We start from the raw sequence: 13,555 nt of genomic DNA on the forward strand, positions 1-13,555 counted from the left end.
CAGGTCCCCGGCTTATTTAGTGCTTGGCCTCTTTGCACAGGCTAGAAATGTAGCAACTATGGGTAATGGTAGCTGCTTCTTTGCTGGACCAGGACTATAGCCAGAAAAAACCTATCAGGGAAGGTAACAGAAACTTTCCTAGTAAAAATGAACCTGATTAAGGAACTGATTAAGCACCAGAGGATTTGACCTTTTGTAATTAGAAGTGGTAGGAAAGAAAACAGAAAAAAAAATACATGACAGTGTAATACAATTATGAAAAGTATATATTTAAAAGTTTCTTACTGTGCAGTAATGACTGCCTTCTTACACATATTTACATGTATTCCATTCTTCTGACTTAATTAATTGATCATTAGGCTGTGTGTTGTCTTAAACAGCATCTTAGTAAATGTCGTTTTGTGTTACTAATTATTCTTTCAAGTTCATTTAAATGTACTGTAAATTTAAACATTACAGCACTGGCAGTAGATATTAGTATAGTGAGTAATAATCAGAAATAGCTGCAGTTTTCAAGCAGTGCTGGAGAAAAAGATAGAGCAGGGGTTCTCAAACTTCATTGCACTGCGACCCCCTTCTGACAACAAAAATTACTACATGATCCCAAGACCAAAGCCTGAGTCTGCCTGAGCCCCTGGTGGGCGTGGGAGGGCCCTCAAAGCCAAAGCCTGAGCCCCATCACTCTGGGAGCCAAGCCGAAGCCCAAGGGCTCCAGCCCCGCTACCCAGAGCTGAAGCCCAAGCCCGTGCCTGCCACACAGGTCTGAAGCCATTGGGCTTCGGCCCAGGTGGTGGGGCTCGGGCTTCAGCTTTGATCCCGTGCCCCAGCAATTCTAACGCCAGCCCTAGCAGCTCCATTAAAATGGGGTCACAACACACTTTGGGATCCCGACACACAGTTTGAGAGCCACTGAGATAGAGGATGGGACCAAGAAGCCAGTGGAACATGAACATCTGTAAATGGACTAATGCAAACTGGCAGCCACATTGAGAGATTAATTAGAGAAACTATTCAAACAAACACTGAAAGCTTCTACATTATAAACACATTTTGTTAATTGAAAAAAACACATTTCACATCTAATGAGACACTGTTGATCTAAAGTCATGAAAATTCATAATCACAAATGTGTGTGTTCTTGAATTAGCATCCAAATTTGTATTAGATTGTCACAAATCAGGAGAGTAAATGATCAGCTAAAGTTAAATACAACATTCTTCAAAAGCACGGATATTAAGAGGTTACATTACAGCTAATCTCTGGAACATCTAACATTCCAGTGGGCCTTTTGACAGAGTAATAAAAACAGCTTAGACACTTGACGTCAGATCAAGGTCCTGCAAAAACAGAGTTGCTACTTTTAATGCTCTGCTGAGTTTGAAGTATTCTTTAGCTAGTATAAAGTGCTTTCTAGGAGGCTCTCATACTGAACAAACAAAGTTTTATGGCTTTTCAATCTATGGCCAATATTAGGATTAAAAGGAATATGAGAGTATTGAAAAAATAATATTAATAACAAACTCATATTTAAAGGACTATTAATGAGAATCAACACTTAGTAGAAGTTTAAACTGGGGATATCAAGTAATTGAAGAAACAGGGCAGAGGGATTTTTATGTTTTCAATGCATACATAAATGTTTTGGTTGCAACAAAAAAAGCTCTTAAGTGTTCCACTCGAGCCACCATTTATATAATTATGAAATACCTGAAGATATAAAATGGAGAACTAACTTATCTTTTATGGTGGGAAAGATTTTTTTTTTTTTACGATTATACAGTTTTGTGTGTTTCATTGTTCTTATCTTATTAAAACTGGGGAAAAAACAGTTTATTGAGTTTTTTTTATTCACTTTTACTTTTCAATGCAATACAAAAAAATTTAAATAAAACTTAAATTTGCCATTTGTAACATACAGCTGAGTGTTAACATACATACGCAAAAACATTTTTAACAACCCTTATATTAAACTATAAAATCAAACAAATCAATACTTTACAGCTAACTGGGGGAACAACACACGAGGCTGAAGGAGAGGGGAAGAAAGTGGGGAAAGTCAAAGGGAAGGAGATCTGTACTGCCTGCTGAGCCTTGCGTGTTCCTTAGTTCACTGTTTCTAAAAAATGGAGCTCAGATTTCTTCAAATGTGTGTAGCTGATCCCCTTTCTTTGGCCACTAGTCAGAGCGGTCAGCATACTATTGTTCTGTTCTGCACATTGATTTACTTTTCCACCGCTGTAAAATCATTCACTTCATGATCATGGCTGCCCTCAGAAACTACAAATGCTGTGCTGATAAGTGACCATTCTCTTATCCCATTCTCTAAACACAGGCCCCAAATCTCTGACAGGTATGTAGCATATTCCCAGATCACACAATCATAGACCTTTTCTGTGTCCCAGGCTAGAAGAGCTTGGGGGTTCAGGCCATCACACTGCACTGCTATTTTATCTACTAACTGTGGTAAGTTATCTGGACCATGCCAGCCTTTAATAAATCCCTCCTGATTTGGATGTAGGGCATGGCCCAGGACCCGATTTTGCTAGGTGCTCTGCAAACATAGAAACAAAAAGACAATCCTTGCCCTCAAAAGACTTTACAATCTATGTAACAGGTACAAGATCAGAGACTGCCATACGATGACTTGGAGACAGATTGGGTTAGCTTCCCTGAAATTGGAAAAAAGTTCAAATTTGTGAATATGTATTATGACTTTCAGAGTGAACATCACTAACATTTGCTGTTAGGTTTCTATGGAACAGCACAGAGACTCCTATAGATTTTGAAGTGTGACACCAGGACAAAGCTCTATTAATATTGCTGTGTTGACCTTGATCTCTTTTAATAGAACCTTAGTGTTTTTAACGTAGATTGGAAAGAGAGTTTAAGTTATCTGTCCATCACCCTGTGCACCACTCTCCATGTGGAAATCCATGGGAGGGGGGAGTAGGAGGACAAGCAGTCCAAGATGCTTAATGTAGATCATTTGATTACCTTGCAGAGATCACACCAGCAGCCAGACATCCATGGAGCTATGGGATGAGTGTAGAAAGGGTGAAATGAGGAACTGACAGGGATGCACTGCCCACCTCATCTATCAGGACTACATAGTGTCAGCAGGTCCAACACACTCACTGAGTTATGAAGGTCAGGTGAAAGGAAGGAGAAAGAAAGAGTAGTGGGGTGACATGAAGGGATACTAAGTAGAACATAACAAAAAGAAAAAGAACAAATTATAACTATAACCATGTATTAACTTCTTGTGCTTGGCACCACCTGGGAGTGATGCCATCCATTACCAGGCATTGAAAAGAACACTTCTAATTAGCTATAACTAAAACTCTCTTGAATTCCAGGGGGGCAGGCCTAGGCAAATCCCGTGTGATGACTGGTATGTGTGTGTTGCCTTCCTGCTTCCAAACTGTTCAAAGACTATAAAAAAAAAGAATGTTACAAATAACAAGCTTCATGGGACACATCACCAACAAAGAGGGTGTGTAAGGTTTATATTCTATGTTGTGACATGCCCCCTTCAAGTGTTTTTTCAGTCTCTGCGACTTTAGATGCATGGGCTCAGCAAGATACTGGATATGGGACCGTCTGTAGCCTGAGATTACATGAAGCTCCTTATGTCACAATTCCCATCTGGAGGTAATTTTTCACCAGAATTGCCGTGCCCCTATTTCAAACCATTTCCAAGCAATAAACAGCTAATCTAAAACCTATTACTCCAGCCTTAAGTACATGTAGGTAAACCATTCTCTCCAGACACAGTTTGTGTGCTAAATGTGTTCATGGCAGTCTCTGCAGCAACATAAGGAGATAGGCAACGGGTAGCTACCGTTATTACCATCCCTAGGTCCATACTGCAGGTACCCACCAGTAATGGCAATGCATGGTTTAAGTCAGAGCGGATCCTCTTCTATTCCGTTCCCAATGATGTGCAGGTGGTCCTGACTCACTGCTGCTCACCATAGTCTGTACATGTTTCCTCGCATTGCACAACTCCTTTCTGCTGCAGCCGGGGAAGCATTTCCAGCAGGGCTGCCTTAAGAGATACCAGTGATGGCTAGGAAGCAATTCCAACTGGATTTGCTGTTGCTCACCAGTGCAAGATTTGGGTGAGGGAGCATTGTGCTTCTCCCTCACATCAGAAAGCTCACTAAAGCAATGACAGCTACTGCAGTGTGCAATGCCTTGGCATGAAGTATTCAGCAATGAGACAGTCCATACTGTATCATTGTTGTCGTCATTCAAAACCCACATACAGAAAACCCAGTATATGCATGGGCTCCATCTCCACCATACTTAGACAAAGGCTAGGCCATGGAAGCGGAGGCCAAATATAATGGGGGTAGCTGTATCCAAACAGTTATTAAGGCAAACAAGGTGCTAGCAGTTGGAGTAATCAGAAACAAAACACTGCAAAAGTATATTTATGATATACTGTGTGACAAAGTTCCTCCTCTGCCTTTGTGGGTCCTGCACTTATTGGCAGATTTTCTCGCCTCAGAGGTTCACGGCAGTCCTCAGTTTGGCCAGTTTCATGGCTCAAATCTGCCGTTCACCCAGTTAGCCTCATCACTGGCCAGCATGGGGAAAGGAAGAAGAACAATCCCAGCAGTCTCTGCTGATCCTCCTAGTGGATCAGGGAACAGGCCAGAGACCTTCCCCTCTAGTGGAACCCACAGTCCAGGTCAACTCCTCCAGTATCAAGTAGGGAGTTGGGGGGATGGAGGGAACCCGGGCCTGCCCTCTACTCCAGGTTCCAGCCCAGGGTGCTGTGGATTGCAGCTGTCTACAGTGGCTCCTGTAACAGCTGTGTGACAGCTACAATTCCCTGGGCTACTTCCCCATGGCCTCTTCCCAACACCTTCTTTATTCTCCCCACAGGACCTTCCTCCTGATGTCTGATAATGCTTGTACTTCTTAGTCTTCCAGTTGTATGCCTTCTCACTCTCAGCTTCTTACACCTCTTGCTCCCAGCTCCTCACACACGCACCACAAACTGAAGTGAGCTCCTTTTTAAACCCAGGTGCCCTGATTAGCCTGCCTTAATTGATTCTATCGACTTCTTGATTGGCTGCAGGTGTTCTAATCAGCCTGTCTGCCTTAATTGTTTCCAGAAAGTTCCTGATTGTTCTGGAACCTTCCCTGTTACCTTACCCAGGGGAAAAGGACCTACTTAACCTGGGGCTAATATATCTGCCTTCTATCACTCTCCTGTAGCCATCTGGCCCAACCCTGTTACAATTGATATTTATGATGCTCTCCACATCCTGAGACTTCTGGAATGAATGGCTCACTTTACCAGATAGTAGAGGAAACCTCCTGTAATACTTTAGTCCCTTCTGCTTTGGCAGTTGCCATGACCCTGCCAAAAGCCAGCCCCTGCTCCACAACTCCCTGGCTAAATTTTGAAAAGGCAACATTTTATCTGGGTGACTGCCCAGGCAAAACTCTCTTTTCTCCTTGCCTTGTATAGATTGGTTTATTTGATTGTGTACCTGAGGAATCTGATTACCAGGACTCTGGATTTAGCCACAGGAAGAGGCCTGTGCGCTCTTTCAATAGCAGCTATAAAATCCTCAGACAGATCAATATTTCCATTAGAAGTCTGGGGTTAAATTCCAGAGATTTCCCTCGCGGACTCCAGTGATTCTAAGATTGTTTCTGTGTGATCTGCCTTCCAGATCAGCCAATCCAGATGTAATTAATTTTATATCCCTGAGGTGTTTGTCAGTTTTGGCAACAATGTCCTGTATTTGATCCTTTACTGAAAAAAATTATATCCCTTTGCTCCTGACATCCTACCTCATAGAAGCTGCAAGGAGGATTCAGTAGCAGACACTGTAGTTAGGAGAGTGGTAAAAGGAGCTTTATCGTGAGGGTGTCTGCAGCCACCTGTGTGAGCAGTCAGCACACTTTCACTATTGTCAGCAGCAGCCATCTTGGTTGGGGCAGGGCGTCTCTTCTCTTCTGGATTTCCAGGTCAAAGGGGAGCTCACCATTGCTGTTGAGATGCCAGTTGGCAATCAGCACAGTTAAAGGTGCGTGTTTTGGCATGTGGGGAAGAAAAAGGGGAAGCCTGGAGACAGGTGAGGTTGTAATCACCCAGATCACTCAAGAGCTCACTCTGCTATGTTGCACAGCCCCCTTCATGAATCAAGTACCATAAATTTCCAGAGGTGAAGTTGACACCAGCCTATATGTATGTACAATGAGAGGACCTCTGCTAAAGATGAGTTAAGGCTAGAACTACACAGGTCAGTGGACATAAGTACAAACATTACAGACTGATAAAGCCAGGTATCTATGGGCCCCTTCAGACTAAAGAGACTGAATTCTAGGTAGTCAGGAATCTATGGTTAACACTCCCCTGGATGAGTTATCTGAAGTTTTCTGTTTTCCAGACATGGAAGCACTGGTTTCTATACTGCAACTACTCTCGGGGGCAGATTCAAGGATAAGTATTCACAGGGCAAATGAACTTCCCGCTCTCCAAGGCTGGGGTTGTTTATGAGTCAATATATTGTCTCTAGACTCATCTATTGCCTTTCTTCTGCTCTGGTCCATTCACTATATGCAGGTAAAGTTCCCCTCCCATTCTGAACATGTCATCATATTCTTAAATCCCTCCATAGATTTCCTTTCCCTAATTCCTTAGCAAGTTTGAACTCATTAGTCTCATTTTCAACACTGTCACCCCCGCCTAGATCTTGGTTCTCACCTCCCTCTCCCTTTTTATACTTCTAGATCTTAATTTAATTAGAATGTACTCTGAGCTATGAATGTTCAGATCACTCTCAGAACCTTTCATCACCAGACTTTTTTTATGCTCCAAACAGCCTCCATCCTCCATTACACAAAGCAACCATATTACTCTCCTTCAAATTCCTCCTGCAAATTCACCTTTTTAGGCTAGCATCTCATCAGTAACTTCCCAGTCTCATACCTACTTTAATTTTGCTCATGTTAACAAATGCAAAAACCATCCCACAACCGTTGGAATTAACAACATGCAAGACCGGCTCACCTTTACATACACTTTGTTTTAATGCTGCATCACTCTCAGTGTTGTCAGCATTGTCTGTCTAGAGTGTAAGCTTTCTTCTTACATCTTTAAAGCATCTAAAACACCAATGGCTCTACGTAAAGAATAAATAATAATGAGAAAAATAAATTAGGAAGCAAAAAATAATAATCCCTTAGTGGTGTGTAGTGTTCTTCTGAATAGTGTTATCTCCTCTTTGCCTCTGCCTTTTTTCCGTATTATTTTTGTCCATTTCTCCCATTTCTGTTCCATTTTCTTTTATTCTTATTCTGTTCTCTTGCTCCACCTTTCTGATGCTGTATTATTGAAATATGACCATTTATATAATTGATATTGCCACTGTTAGACAATTGCAACAAATCTTGTCCAATGTACGTCTTGTAAGTTAATGGAAAAGTTATGATTTTTGAAATAAGATTATCCTGTTTAAATGCATCTATCATCACTGTATCCGAAGTTATGAATATTGGCTATGTATCTGTATCTCAAATGTGTTTGTTCCCAGGGTAACAGCCACAAAGTAGTTTACATCCAGTCTAGCCAGCCCATTGAGAATAGACTATTCAAGCTGATTGGCCTATTAAGAACACTTCACTCTAACAATGGGCCATAGAGGAAACTCATTCCGGCAGATAGCTCTTTCTGTGGACACCTCAGCACGGATATGGGCAATGGCTGCCCCTATGAGTCATCAAGCCATGTAAGGACATGTGATATGCTCATGTGATCCTGGACTCCATCTTGTGCCAGTAACTTTCCATAAACTGGGATGTGAGCTTTGTTAGAAACAGTATATTTCAAGGCACATGGCAAAATATGTAAAAGAGCACTGAGATTACTCTGTCTTGCCTCTTTCTTGCCCTGAGTCCCTAGACTGTGGATTTACAAGTAAAATGAGCATATTGAACTATGGACTGAAGACATTCCAATCTTCTGGAAGTTACCAGAGAGACCTTACAAGCCAGCAGTCGTAACATCACTGCTACAAATCTCATATATTGCAATTATTGTATGTATATGTATATGGGCTATTAACCATTTTAACTTTCTTCTTCTTTTCTTTTATTAATAAACCTTTAGATTTCAATTACTAAAGGATTGATTAAATTGGTTTTCAGTAACCACTCATCACAGAAAGTCCAGTGTCTTGGTGGTGAGACAAAGGCTAGATACCTAAGGAGACTGCATTTTTATTATCTTGTTAACCAGTATGGTGAGACAGAAGTTTATTTTTGCTACTGACTTGGTATAACCTACTGACCACCTGTTTGGGGTGAGCCTAGCTTATTTTTCAGCAGGTTATCTGTAGCTGGCATTCTCAGCTGTGGTCCACTGAAGCACAGTGATAACCCTCTTCTCTCATATATATTTCCCTACTTTTCTCAATATCCTCCCTTTCTCCACTCTCAATAGTTAAGTCAGTGGAATATGAATCAGGAGACCTGGGTTCTACTCTTGGTTTTCTCACTGAGCTGCTGGGTGAGCTTAGGCAAGTCACTTCACTCTCTGCTCCAATTTTTCTCCAATCCTTTGTCTATCTTGTCTATGTAGACTGTAATCTCTATGAGGCAGGCATTTCTGACCCAATGTGTTTGAACAGTGTCCAGCACAATGGCATATTGACCTCAGTTGGACCTTCTGAGCACCACTGTAATACAAATAGCTAATAATAATTTCTCTCTCCCAGGAGACCCCCTTTCCATTTCCTTTTGTTCACCTTTCACCAATTTCTCAGTCTCCCTATTCCTTACCTTGCCCATTTCCCTGCTCTCTGTTCAGACCTTCCATCACTTTCTTCTCTGCTCTCTACAGAGCCCCCAGTTCATTTAAATCCTCCCCAGAGATCTTTTACATCCTCAAACTTAATTTTTTCCATTCACATGACCCCAAGACTGGGTAGTACTCATGAGGTACCTCTGTGCCTGCAGAGCAACCTCTAAATCATTGGGGTTAGCATCAAACCATACTCAAGTGGGAAAATCTTAATACCCTGAATGTTTGTCATATGCACAAATACCTCCTCAACTTCTTCCACCTCTGTTGTGTCTGGGCTCCCCTTCTTCTGCATGGACATCTTGCCATACTGTTTTGCCCCTCACTGTCATTGCCTAAGCGATCCCTTCTTTGGGCTCACATTACTCAATTTCTACTCTCAGATCTCTGTTCCCAACCATTGGAACCCATCACAATCTTTTGCCGTCCTTTGTCACCATCTCTCTCCATATGCTATCTCTTTTCTCCAGTTTTTTATCCCTTACTCACTTATTTCCTACTCTCTGCTTTCCTGTCACTTTGCGGCCTCCCCTGGTCTCCTGCTCTCCCGCATTGGGCCTACCCAGCAGAGGAGGTGTTCCTGAGCTGTACAGAGTAGAGAGGTGATACTTCTAGCTATCTGTAGGGAGATGGGGTGGTCGCAGAGTTGGGGCAGGATTTCAAGGCACTGTAGGGCCATAGTGTGCTATCTGTTGACTAGTATCTGTCTGTGGGGTGGAGGAGTGGAGAAAAAAAACAGGTTGTTCCCTGTGGGGAGGAAAGGAGAAGCTGGACTGCTTGCTGGCTGGGAAACATTCCAGCTTGGAGTATGTGAAATGAAAATGTAGCAGCTTTGATCCTGCAGCGGTTTGTCTACTTAAAGGCTGGGGTCCCAGAAAACATTCACTGACTATTGCTCCATAGAGAAACCTACAACTACTCTAAACAAGAAACTCTCACTGTGTGCAGTGGGTTTCATACATGGATCTACCATAGGAGTGGTAGAGGACTGATATCAAAAAAGATATATTGGAATTGGAAAAGGTACAGAAAAGACAAAAAAACAAAGTTAAGAAGCAACAGGTTTAAAATGAGCAAAAGGAAGTATTTCTTTACACAATGCACAGTCAACCTGTGGAATTCTTTGCCAGAGGATATTGTGAAGGCCAAGACTACTAACAGGGTTCAAAAAAGAACTAGATAAGTTCATGGAGGATAGGTCCATGAATGGCTATTAGCCAGGATGGGCAGGGGTGCAAAGTGTCCCTAGCCTCTATTTGCCAGAAACTAGTAATGGGTGACAGGGGATGGATCACTTGATGATTACCTGTTCTGTTAATTTCCTCTGGAGCTCCTGGCATTGGCCACTGCTGGAAGACAGGATACTAGGCTAGATGGACCATTGGTCTGGACCAGTATGGCCCTTCTTATGGATACTGCCTGTTTTTTGGAGGTGTGAATTTTTGCACACTCATTTCTTAAGTATTTCACCTCTGTTTAACAATTCCAGGCAAAATGTTCTCTTATCTGCTCCAATGCAACTCCGTGAGCTTAAATGGGACTGCACAGGCATAAATAAGGATGGAATTTGACTCAGCTTTGGGAACATACCTGAATGGTGCAGGGGCAAGAACAGCTTTTACCTTTATCCTTATAGAAATTTCTTTGCATGGTGCACTCATATATATTGTTAGCTGTATCTGAAAGAAAAGGGAGGTTGCATCTTCCCTTCCAAGTAGCTTAAAATCAGCTTTGCACATTCTTCTTCATTTACAATCGTGAGTTACTGCAATGACAGCAGAATGTAGTCCATTTGGTTATAGATGAGTTGTGCCATTTTTTAAGTATTTTCTCTGGTATATGTCAGGAAAGTTTACAATGATAGCAACCAATATAAAAGAGAATAAGAAAATACATTTTTATCATTTCAGAAACAATCCTTATGCAAACACCTTGCCACAGTAGAAAATGTAAAACTTTTTTTCCCAATCAGTAGGAGTTTTCTTTTCCCTTTGAATTTTGATCTGTTGGAAATAATTCAGACCTGTAATTCTGAGCATGGAAACATCTCAAACAGTTAATTTTATTCTTGGCATAGCAATTATTCCTGTTGACTGGAAGAGTACAATTGACTACCACTGGGAAGGAGAAAAAATCAAATATGTCTCTGCAAAATACAATTTAAGCTGTATATAAATGAGAACTCACTTGTAAGGGCCTACACTTTTCAGCTAGGATGGGTTCAACTTTAAGCCACAAAGACAGCCAGTCTGTTTAAGGATTTGTCCCTGTCTGGCTGGCTAACTGATACCCAGGGATAATTCACATAAAGGCAATCTTTGGGCTTGGATTCTAGGTGATACAGTAAACATTGTTAGAGGCCAGATTGTCATGTTTAGAGCTACACACTTAGGTAAGGAATGGGCTCAGGAAACTTCATAAAGCCAAACTCAGGTTGCCACAGCAGAGGATGAGACACCTGGTCAGGATAAGGCAGTGAAGCCAAAAGGCTCAGATATTTACTGTGGTGCTGTAGCTCCAGAACAAAATTTATGGTGGAAAGGGCCCAAAGCAGGGATGTCCTGACAAGTATTCTGATCAAAGCCAGATTCTGGTTGCAGGCAGGCTAAGTGGTCCATCCACATACAGCTCATTGCAAGATTAAAGTTTAAATTGATTTTGAAGGGTATCATTTACCCTTCCTTTGCGCAGGAAAAAAGACTTTATCTGTTTTGGAGAATAAAGTCCCAGAACCAATTGCTATTTGATAGGTAGAATTTCTTCTTTAGGACTATCATAAGGTGGCTAGCTTCTTCTATGCTTCAGGATAGAGAAGTTAGCCTCTACCAGTTGATGCATTAGTGATGTGAAAAGTTTATCACTATTTATAGAATGTAATGAAAATTATCTTTAATCACATAACATTAATGTCAGCCACAACTGAACACTCAACTCTTTCTTACTGCAAGAACCTAGTGATTGTTTCTTTTATGTTTAGGTTCATGAAGTAACATTTTTTTAAAATTTAAACTGTATTCTCTTTTAAAAAATTTCATCCCCTTTAGGAAGCATTCCCTTTCACAGTGAATTGTCCATATAGCTCAATAACTATTTTATTAATGACAGAGTTTGATTATGAGTATTTTTCATATATCAACTATAAGGATTTTGTGGCAGATATAAAGACTTCTGTCTATGAGGCTAGATCCACTGGAAAGTCTGTGGAAAATATGTGGTTAAAGAACCTGTTTTAAAAGTCATTGGTTCCTCCTTCCATGATCAAATGAATCCTCCGATTCAATGCTTTGTAGGATTCCAATACTGAGTGTTCATTTGTTTTTTCACCTGCATAAAGTTCTCCCTATCAGAGGGAAAATAGAAAAGCAAATATACCAGATAACTCTAGATCTTTGGGGTGAAATCTCATCCCTATTGATGTCAATGGGAGTTTTGTCATTGACTTCAGTGCGTCCTGGATTTCATCCATGGTCTCTTAATATTCTTTAAAGGCCACATTCAATGCCCACTGGAGTCAATGTGACTCCTTCCATAGAACTTAATGGGCATCGGATTAAGCGCTTAGAATGTATACAGTGAAGGCCCAGCAGGATGTAGGAGACTGTTGGTTGTCAACTGAGTGCTTTACAGCTCCTACTGCAATAATTTATTTTAAAAATGGTCAAGAATCATAAACCACCAGTGGCACAATACAGACATTAAACTGTTGGTAATAGAACCCTTGCATTTATTTTATAAATAAAGAAATAAACACAAATAATAAAGAAAGTTATTTATTGAAAAACCTCTATACAAAAGTAACGTCCATGGAGATAAATAGCTTTACATTTCCAAAGTGCTTCCCGTACATTGCTACAGTATTTGGTTTGCTAATTTACACTGTACATTCACAAGTAAAAAAAAAAAAATCATTGGCACATACTTATTGATTCATGATGGGTATTCTTTTTCCTAGTGGATTTTAAGAATAGTGACAAGAAGCAGATACTGCATTATAGAAATCACCTTTGAAGTACAATGTGTACATGTACCATCTGTTAATATTCTGATGCAAAGACAACACAGTGACAATAGCAAGAGTACCACTGGAAAGTGGAACTATAGTATACTGCACAATAATAAGCTTTTTGTTAGAAAAGGTTGTTTAAAAGTGCAAAATATACACACTCTTCCTTTGTATGACTTACTGTTTTCACCTGTACAGCTTATTAAATCCTCTTTTAATCATCTGAACTGAACTGAAAAACATACGTAGTCATTTTAGTCACATAGGTATTGTGATCATGCAGATGTTTAAAAGTTGCATTTCCAAAAATGGAAAGCAATAAACATAAAAAGCACTCTGCATTTTAGGAATGCGTTTACACTTACATCAACGATAATGCATTAAAAAGAGTAACAAATTTGTATTGCCATTGCCATTTTAGAGGTGACACATGAATATCTACTGGACTCCTAAAAAATCTTGTTAGTTTTATTTTATGAGTTAATGATAAGTGTAATGATTACCTATAGATAGCTGCCTCAACAGCAAACTAAGATGACCATGTGATTAATTCCTCACTCTAATTATTGTGCCTCTTTTTTGAGCTAATAGTAGCCCCTGAAACATTCTGATGTCTTCCATTTTACTGGCAAGAAACCTGCAATAAATCAACATCTTTTTTAAAAAACTGTCAGTTAATTACCGTATGGCCAGATGAAAGAAGTCAAACTGCCCCAATGTGATGG

This window comes from Lepidochelys kempii, chromosome 3, assembly GCF_965140265.1.
Source record: "Lepidochelys kempii isolate rLepKem1 chromosome 3, rLepKem1.hap2, whole genome shotgun sequence".
Lineage (NCBI taxonomy): Eukaryota > Metazoa > Chordata > Testudines > Cheloniidae > Lepidochelys > Lepidochelys kempii.